The 9259-nt window shown below is 40.9% G+C and overlaps 1 protein-coding gene across 2 annotated transcripts in view; it reads right to left on the bottom strand.

Annotated features, from left to right (window-relative positions):
- MAP7 (microtubule associated protein 7) overlaps positions 1-9259 on the bottom strand; it is a 181837-nt gene that overhangs the window by 172021 nt on the left and 557 nt on the right. The window lies entirely within an intron of this gene.

The following is a 9259-nucleotide window of genomic DNA, read 5'->3' as shown; positions in this document are numbered from 1 at the left end:
GTGTCAAGCACTGTTCCAAGCACTTTTATGAATTAACTCCTTATTTCACTGCTGTGAGGTTATTACCACTATGTCCATTTTTTTTTTTTTTTTTTTGAGACATGAGTTTCACTGTGTTGCCCTTAGTAGATCCTTAGTAGAGCTGTGGCATCAAAGGTCACAGAAACCTCAAACTCTTGGGTTTAAGTGATTCTCTTGTCTCAGCCTCTCAAGTAGCTGGGACTACAAGCGTCCGCCACAATGCCCAGCTATTTGTTGTTGTTGTAATTGTTGTTTAGCAGGCCCAGGCTGGGTTCAAACCCACCAGCCCCAGTGTATATGGCTGATGCCCTAACCACTGATCTAAGGATGCCAAGCCCACTATGCCCCCTTTAAAAAGATATACAGTGAGGAAGAGAATGGTTAAGTGACAAGCCCAAGATCCTTCAAGCAGCAGTGGTGAAGCTGAACTTGGAACCCAGATAGCCAGATGCCAGAGTCCTTATGCAAAATAGGTTAGAATTATCCCATAAATAATTGCTCTTAGTTTTGATCATTGAGACCTTACAGCTCCACACACGCTCAGTTTTGGAATAATCTCAGAGACAAATCAAAGATGTTCTCTTTTTCAAGGATCAGTTTCATTCAACATCACCTACTGCCCTTTTCATTTTGGTCTTGGGTCTCACAGTGATGAACACACAAGCTGCAAAGAGAAGAAGAGAACAGAAAATTGGTGCTGCCAAAAGTTAAGTCCTCCTGGAAAAAGCTTCAAATCATAATGATAGCATCACAATAGCTCACAAGCAGGCACAAGAGCAAGCAAGTCGGAAGTGCCTATGGGCATTTCTTAGAGATGATAATTTGAAGTGATAGTCAAAGCCTATGTGTGAATAATCCTGTTGAGAAGAAATCTGCACAGTGATAAGTGCAGAGGTTATCAGCTGCACCTTGGGCACAGCAGCATCTATCTAGTGAGAAGAAAAGAGGGGAAGGAAAGATTAGCCTAAGGGTATTAGTATCTGGTCACCACCAGGCAGCAGGGAGGAAGGGAGAAGATGGTTCTTAGGGCAGCTATTAATAAGCAGAAGAAACAAGGGCTGGTCTATGGAGCCAGGGACTGCTGATTGGAAGTCAGAGATCACCAGAAAGATCTCTGAGAGAAGTATGCAATTTCCTACAGTATACTTTAAAATCTGCTCCAAATTAACCTTTCCTGGTTTCAAGAGGAAGAGGGAGAGGTTATCTGACTATCACATATATATATATATATATTTGCAGTTTTTGGCCGGGGCTGGGTTTGAACCCACCACCTCTGACATATGGGGCCGGCGCCTTACTCCTTTGAGCCACAGGTGCTGCCTTGACTATCTAATATTTTGTCTAACTGTATGTGTATATTCATACATAAAATGCATGAGCATATGTGTGTACATATTTGGTTATTCAAGTGTACGCATACTTGTATTGATATCTGTTTTTCCTTCAATAAAGTCCTGGGGCAATGTAAGAGATAACTTAAGCAAACTCACTGTATGTAGGGAAACAGCTGTTATGACTTTCCATGTGATTTCCATAAACAGGGAACACACGCTTGATACCTCCTGCCATGATGGTCAAGTGGAAATGGTTCTAAAGCAGCAGTTCTCAGCACTGGTTACATACTGGACCATCTGGAGAGTTTTAAAAAACTACCACTTGGCTCCCATCCCTCAAGATTCTCAGATAATTACTGAGAGTGCTGCCTGCCATTTAAATGGTCCCCAGGTGATTTTAACTTGCTGCCAAGATTGAGAGCCACTGATCTGAACCAATGATGTTCAAGCACATTAGCTCAATAATCATTTCAACAACATAACCCAATGGTCAAGGAGTGAGCTGTATTTAAATGAACCTACCAGGGCTGTTATTAAGGGTGTCACTGTACTAATTCAGGCATCTCCAATGAACTGAAACCAATCCAGCTGGAATTCACAAAGTTGGCACCCAGGTCCTGTTGGTGTGTCTGCCACACTGAAGACTTGGTCAGAAGCTCCCCAGAACTAGAAGTCTAAATTAAAATCTTGAGACGTACTCAGGCTTTTTGCTATAGGAACACATCTTATAGCCAATCATTATTACGCATGTTGTCATCCAAGCAGGCTTTGTATTAGTGGGTAGGGACACTATAGGAAGGGGTCTTCTCTAGAATGTCACCTGGAGTACAGCTTCTTTTCTACACTCAATACTGGGGATGCAAGTTTTATACTCCCAGGTTATGCCATAGAAAAGGATGGTTCTCTTTACCAGAAAGCCAGCTAAAGGAAGGTTTTCATAGCATTAAAAAAGTCCCAGCGATGTTAAGATCCCCCAAATTAACATTCTAAACTTAAATATACACCACTGTTGGTGGAGTGCAGCCCACATATACCAAAGCCACTTCTCCCAGCATGGTCTTGCTCTGTTTTGCATCCCTGTGCCCATCTGTGTTATCTAGTCACGTGTGTCAGTCCTCCTCGGCATTTTTTCATGATTCTTTTTTTCACAACTATTTTTGTAGGAGCTTCAAGGATATATAACTATTGAATGTGGTCAATTCTTACTCTCAAAAGTACTGTATATTACTCTTCAAATCAAAATTCAATGTGGTACCTAATTTTAAAAACCCAGGTTTTTTTTTCAACCGGTTATTTCTCAAATTTAAAAGATACTAAGGAGAATATTTACTGAAGAGAAAAACCAAATGCCACTTACAGTGTAAACAAGCATAATTCAGAGCACTGCAAGAGTTGACAGTAAAGAGGTAGAAAGTACCAATGATGGAGAACTAGGTGAAGTCTAAATTCAGACTTTGCAGAAAAGAATATGCCTAAATACCAATATATGTTTAGCACACAGAGCTTTAGATCATGATTGGCGATTAAATGTCCAATGACAGAATATCAAGATTTCTACAAAGCACTGTAAATACTTCAGTTCACTGAGAATTGATAATAAGAATTCAGCTTGACAATACAAATTGTGCCAATAAGGAATTAATAAACACGATCATAAAACAAATTATATGGCCGATATTTCTAGTTTTCTAACAAAAAACTTATAGTAGCATCTCCATAGCTGACCACCTCCCTACATTAACCACCTCCTTAAGTTGATCCAATTTTCACAGACCAGACATGCACCACATATCAATACAGTAGACCTAGATCCTTGTGTTGACCACCTCTCTATGTTGACCACTTTGTTACAGTCCATTGGATGGTCAACTTACAGAGGTTCTACCCTATTTTAAGTTCTAGAAAGCCTTCTTTCAAGGGATTAGAAGAGAGATCAGTAAGGAAGAAAAGAGAACTTGGATGGGCATGAGAGGTGCTGTGTAAAGGCACTTCTGTTCATAACCAACTGCAGAATGCAGACTCTACAGGAAATAAGTACTAGGGAGAAAAAGGAGAACATCTGAAAAATAAAGAAGCTGGTACTAGAGCCAAATAAAAACACATTATAGCTGGACTGTGGAGTCAAAACAAACCCACCTCCAGGTTTTCCAAACTCACCTCCAGGTCCTGATTCACATGAGTACTGTTTAGTATCAAAAAGGCACTATGTTACTTTGAGGTGATTATGCTGCTTTACTCAAAAAACTTGGTGGAATGGCTAAAATTGAAAAATTAATACCAAATGTTGGCAAGGACATCAAGCAACTATGCCTCACATACATCTGGAAAAGTCTGACAGTTTCTTATAAAAGTAAACACATACAGTCGATAATCCTACTGCTAGGTATTTACCCCCAGATAAATGAAAACTACACAAAAACCTGTATGCAAATGTTTACAGTATTACTCATAATTGCCCAAACCTAGAATAACACAACTGTTCTTGCATAGAATGGCAAATTACTCATCAATAAAAAGGAAAGAGGCTCGGCGCCTGTGGCTCAAGTGGCTAAGACACCAGCCATGTACAACCAAGGTGGCAGGTTCGAATCCAGCCCAGGCCTGCCAAACAACAATGACAGCTGCAACCAAAAAATGGCTGGGCATTGTGGCGGGTGCCTGTAGTCCCAGCTACTTGGGAGGCAGAGGCAGGAGACTCGCTTGAGCCCAGGAGTTGGAGGTTGCTGTGAGCTCTGATGCCACGGCACTCTACCCAGGGTGACAGCTTGAGGCTCTGTCTCAAAAAAAAAAAAAGGAAAGAATTACTGACATGTACAATAGCATGCTTGAATCTCAAATGCATTACGCTAAGTAAAAAAACTCAGACTCAAAAGGTTATACAGTGTATGACTCCACTCATATGACATCATGGAAGAAGCGAAACTAGAAAGATGGCAAACAGCACGGGGTTAGGTGTAGAAAGAGAGTCTCACTGCAAGGGTGCAACATTTGGGAATGTGGGTGCAGAGAATCTTCTGGATGATTATAGTGGTGGTTACATTACTCTACATGTTTAACAAACTCAAAGGACTGTACACATACACACAAAAAAGCACCAAAACAAAAAAACCCTCAAGTCAGTAAATTTTTTATATGCAAGTTAATTTTAAGTTCCCCTACCGATCCAAAGATTTGTAAGTTTTTCCTTTCACCAGCAAGCTTTATGGAAGGGTCTATTAAATTGGCCAACTTTACTTTTTTTTTTTGCAGTTTTTGGCTGGGGCTGGGTTTGAACCCACCACCTCCGGTATATGGGACAGGCGCTCTACTCCTTTGAGCCACAGGTACCACCCCTGACTTTACTTCTTAACTGCTTATGTAACAATCATTTATCACCTGGTTTACCTCCAACTTTTGCACCAGCCACTGAAATTCCTCTTCTGGGGTTGGTCAGTGGTAACTATAACCTTAGCAAAGGCTTTGAATCCCTGACCTCTCTGTCCCTCTTGCTTGGCAGGTGTGGCATTACTCAGTAATGGTGGGTCCCGACCCACAGGAACTATATTAAAGGGCCGCAGCATTAGGAAGGTTGAGAACCACTGCAGTAGTGCCTTTCCATTTGTCTTCTCTGCTGGTGCTTCCTTCAATGCTTAAACATCTGATCTTCTTGACGTTTTTCAGTTCCAAAGCTTCAAGCATTATTCCCCTATGAAATGAATCTCAAGGTCCTGGCCCCTCTTTTTCTCTGTCAGTCCCATATTTCCAGTTGCTTATCAGACATTTCCACTCACAGATCTCTTTTGTACCACAAATTTTCATGTTTACATTCTCCCACCAAAATCAGGCCCTGTTGGCCACAACCATGAAGGGTGAGGCAGGAGAATCACTTGAGCCCAAGAGTTCTAGTCCAACATAGGCAACATAGTAAGACTCTCGTCTCTAAAAAACAAACCAAAACAAACATTAAAAAGAAAAATCCAGGTCCTCTCCATGAGTATTTCCCAATAAGCCAATGAGCCAAACTCAAATATTTTTCTTAAGCCAATAAGCTCAACTCAAACTTGGAGTATAATCGCATGCTGCCTTTTGCCTGCAATTCCTTGACTCATGCCTCTGCAGAATGTTAATCGTTCTCTTCTCATTTCTATTGCCACCCCAATGCTCCAACTTGGGGCAAAAGTTTGCCTCAATCCTCAGTTTGTCTATATGCCACTGAACTCTTCTTCAATCCTAATCCTCTAGTCTACACTGCTACACTAAAATGAGAACCAGCTGCATAGACCTATTATTCCACTGACCTTCAGAAAAGATTTGGTTAATCTGACTGGCTAGGCTGGGCATCCTCAAACTAAGGCCCGCGGGCCACACACGGCCCGCCTAGGACATTTATCCGGCCCGCCAAGTGTTTCTGCCGCCCCCGCCACCGCCACCTATCCTGCTTAGCAGCCGACTGGTCCCAGGGCCCACAGTCTGGCTCTCCAACAGTCTGAGGAACAGTGAACTGGCCCCCTGTTTAAAACGTTTGAGGACCCCTGGGTTAGGCAGAAGTTACCCATGCATTCTCACTACCCTAGGTATGCCCTTCCCAAAGCAGCAAATTCAAAGAGAACAACTTTCTCAGATAGCAGGAACATTGTTTTCATTGGTTAAAAGCACAGCTCAGCTCTTTTGCTATGCCCTTGCAATTAAGATTTACAGATTTGTGGGTGCATAACTACTTGATTAATCATGCTTTAATCAATGTTATTCTCAAAGATAGTCAATAGTTTCCCTCAGTTCACAGAGTAATGCATTAACGTCTTTTTTTTTTCTTGCAGTTTTTGGTCGGAGGCCCAGTTTAAACCCGCCACCTCTGGCATGTGGGGCCAGTGCCCTACTACTTTGAGCCACAGGCATTGCCCTGCATTAACTGCTTATCTTGGCCTCAACCCTTCCATAATTCAGCCTCAATGCACTATAATTCCTAATTGATCTTCTAGCACTTTTTTGAGCTTTACATACTTGTCAATGTGACCCAAAATTTGCTCTTTTCCGCGTTTCTCTCTTTTCTCCAACTGACTTAATACACAGCATATCATTTACACATTTTTTACAGTTTAGCTTAAGGGCCACATCCAGTAAGTCTTCCCTGATTACCAGTGCCAGAAGTGATTCTGCCTTCCCTGAACTCATAACCGGCAATTAATATTTGTTGGTGGACTTTGTCTTCCTCACTAAATTTAAGGATCAGGTGTTCAAAAATCTTCTAGCCACCGTAATACTTAATATACAGAGGGTACATATTTTTTGGTCAAATCATACTAAGCCTCAACATGTTCAATTCTTACATCAACATGATGAAGCTTGAGTTTTTAAAACTAATTCTTTTAAGTGATTATTTCTCATGCATTAGGAGGCAAAGATTTTAGAATTTTTTTAGAGAACATGCCAATGTAAATCAGCGTTTCATATACATGCCTAACTAATGATATCACATAAATACACACAGATTACAGTTATTAACTTATTCCTTTGTGTATCAAAGTATGGTCTCATGAATCAATCAAAAACAGTTTTAAATTTCCTTTCAGTTCAGCAGGTTTTTAAAAAATAGGTTACCAAATTGGGAAATTAACTCTGCAAACAGCTTTTGAACATGAATACAGAGAGTGGGCAGAGGCAGTTTTGTGAACATCATGCATCTATGTGATTACTCAAAAAAGCCTGATAAAGGATTTGACATCCTCTAGTGGCAAAATTGAAAATTTGCTTCCAAGGCAAGTGTTTTGTTGTTGTTTTTTCCTTTGGTTCTTATCTTTGGCTACTGACAAGAAAAATATTATATTGAAAGAACTTTTCGTCCTCAAAAAGAAAAAAAGTTTTCAACACAACACATGTGATTTGGCTAACTTTGAGCAGAGGATAAATATCTACCCCCAGACACATGGTTTTTAAATGCTGGATTTACATAATACCTTTCTATAGGCTTAAGGAATGTCTCACCATTTTCAATCCATCTTTGATACACATATATATGCATATAATTCTGAACACATCACGGGTGTTATTTTTATAATCACCTGAGATTCTAATCTGAAGTGGCCTTTAGTTAGACCACAGTCTTTTTACAGGAATATAAGGAAACGAAAACGAAATCGCTCAAGAAATGTTGCCACTTGAAATGGAAATTTTTACTTCTTGGTAATATAATAAAAGGTAGAGGTTTCCCTATCCACCCCCTCCCAAAATCTCCACACAAACCCGTGATAGCTAAGGGGGAGAGAGAGAGAGAGACAGCACTTGGATGTGTATAATGTAAAATATGTTTATAAGAATCAAGTACTACAATGAAGTCTCATATTCAGATACAGGTCATGGTTTTTTAAACTTCAAACAATCCTCACTTGTTCTTTCAAAATACTGTTATCCAGATTAAAAAATATACATTTATACCTTCTTTCTTTCTTTGGCACCCACTGATGTCATTACTCTGAGCACTAAAAATAGTAATAGCAATCCAGGGCTAGAATGAGAAAGATGTGGAACCAGAAATCAGTTTTAAGTTAAATTATAAAGTACAATTATTTAAAAGACCATATATAAGATATATTCTTTGGAAATTAAAAAACTGTAGGCAAAAGTATGAACTGTTTTCTGTGAAAGAGATGGCAGCCAATTTAATCACTCTTTTGATAGAAGAAAATAATTCACTGACAAACACATGGTTGATTTGTGTATTAATTGTTAGAAGCAGGGCCAGTTCTTTGTTTACAAGCTAGCTTGTAGCTCTAATGTCTGAACAAGTTGTTCATACACAGATTCTATAATGTTTATTTTAAAGAAGAAACTGACGCATATTAATTCATCAGAACAATTTTATTTCAGAAGCAGTTACTCTGTCAGAATTAGGCACTAAACCATGAACGGTGTATTCACAAACTGAGGATTTTGTTTTCCTGGGGCCCCGACTTGGGGGAGCCCAGTCACTACACCTAGCTCAATTTCCCTAAAGCAATTACAAGGGTATCTCCTCCACCCCAAACTGAAATAATAATCTACCAATCTTTAAAGCACGCAAAGACAAAATAAAACACCATACAGGAAACGGCACGATGAAAGTCAACCAATTCAAGACACCCTGTCGATCTTAACCTCGCTGTTTCAGCTGAAGGGATGAAGTCATTAGATTTTAGGTGCCCAACCTCTTCCTAGCAATAGCAGATAGACAATTTACACCGTTTTATAGCTCTCTGGACTTGTCACTTTAAAATAAGCATACCACCTAAAGCAGTATCTTCTATGGGGAAACAGGGGGGGTGATTTTTACATTTAGGAAACAAATGCTTCCTCCAATCGTGTGTTCAAGTAGAAAACTGCTTCCAATCGCCAAGTGTGCGATTTGAATCTTTTTAAAATAAGAAACTGCCTCATCGCCCCCGTTCCAAGTGTAGGAAGATACAGAAACAGCTCACCAAGAATAGAAAAGAGGGATCAAGGAGGGACAGATTTGCAAGATAGTCTCTCAAAAAAAAAAAAAAAATCACGAGAGGGAAAGATTAGCTTCACGCCATAAGAGTGAGCGGTGGGAAGACTTGCTGCTTGTCGCTTGCCTTGGGGCTGTGAGCCCCTGTCCATGAGTGCGTCGCTGGCGGTTGTGAGGCACAAGAGATTCTCAACACAAATCCGAGGCTGCAGAGCCAGTGCTCCTAATTTAGGTTCAAGCACAGCTACCAACAAAGAGTTCTGAGGACCCTTCCAAGTCAACGAATCTGATTCCGTCCGCCCGCTCCACCATCCCGCCCCGGAGCCCGGGCCCGGGTCTTCTCCGGAGAGGATCGCAGCGGCGTACACCAGGGCGGGGACCAGAGCCGCTCACCTCGCAGTGCCGCCCCAGAGCGACCCCGCCGAGGAACCCCAGTCGCCCAGCGCGACCCGGGAAGGCGGGG

Source organism: Otolemur garnettii, unplaced genomic scaffold (genome assembly GCF_000181295.1).
Source record: "Otolemur garnettii isolate 467f Iridium unplaced genomic scaffold, OtoGar3 scaffold00042, whole genome shotgun sequence".
NCBI lineage: Eukaryota > Metazoa > Chordata > Mammalia > Primates > Galagidae > Otolemur > Otolemur garnettii.
The sequence above is the reverse complement of the archived record's forward strand: the minus strand, read 5'-3'. Positions and strand labels throughout refer to the sequence as shown.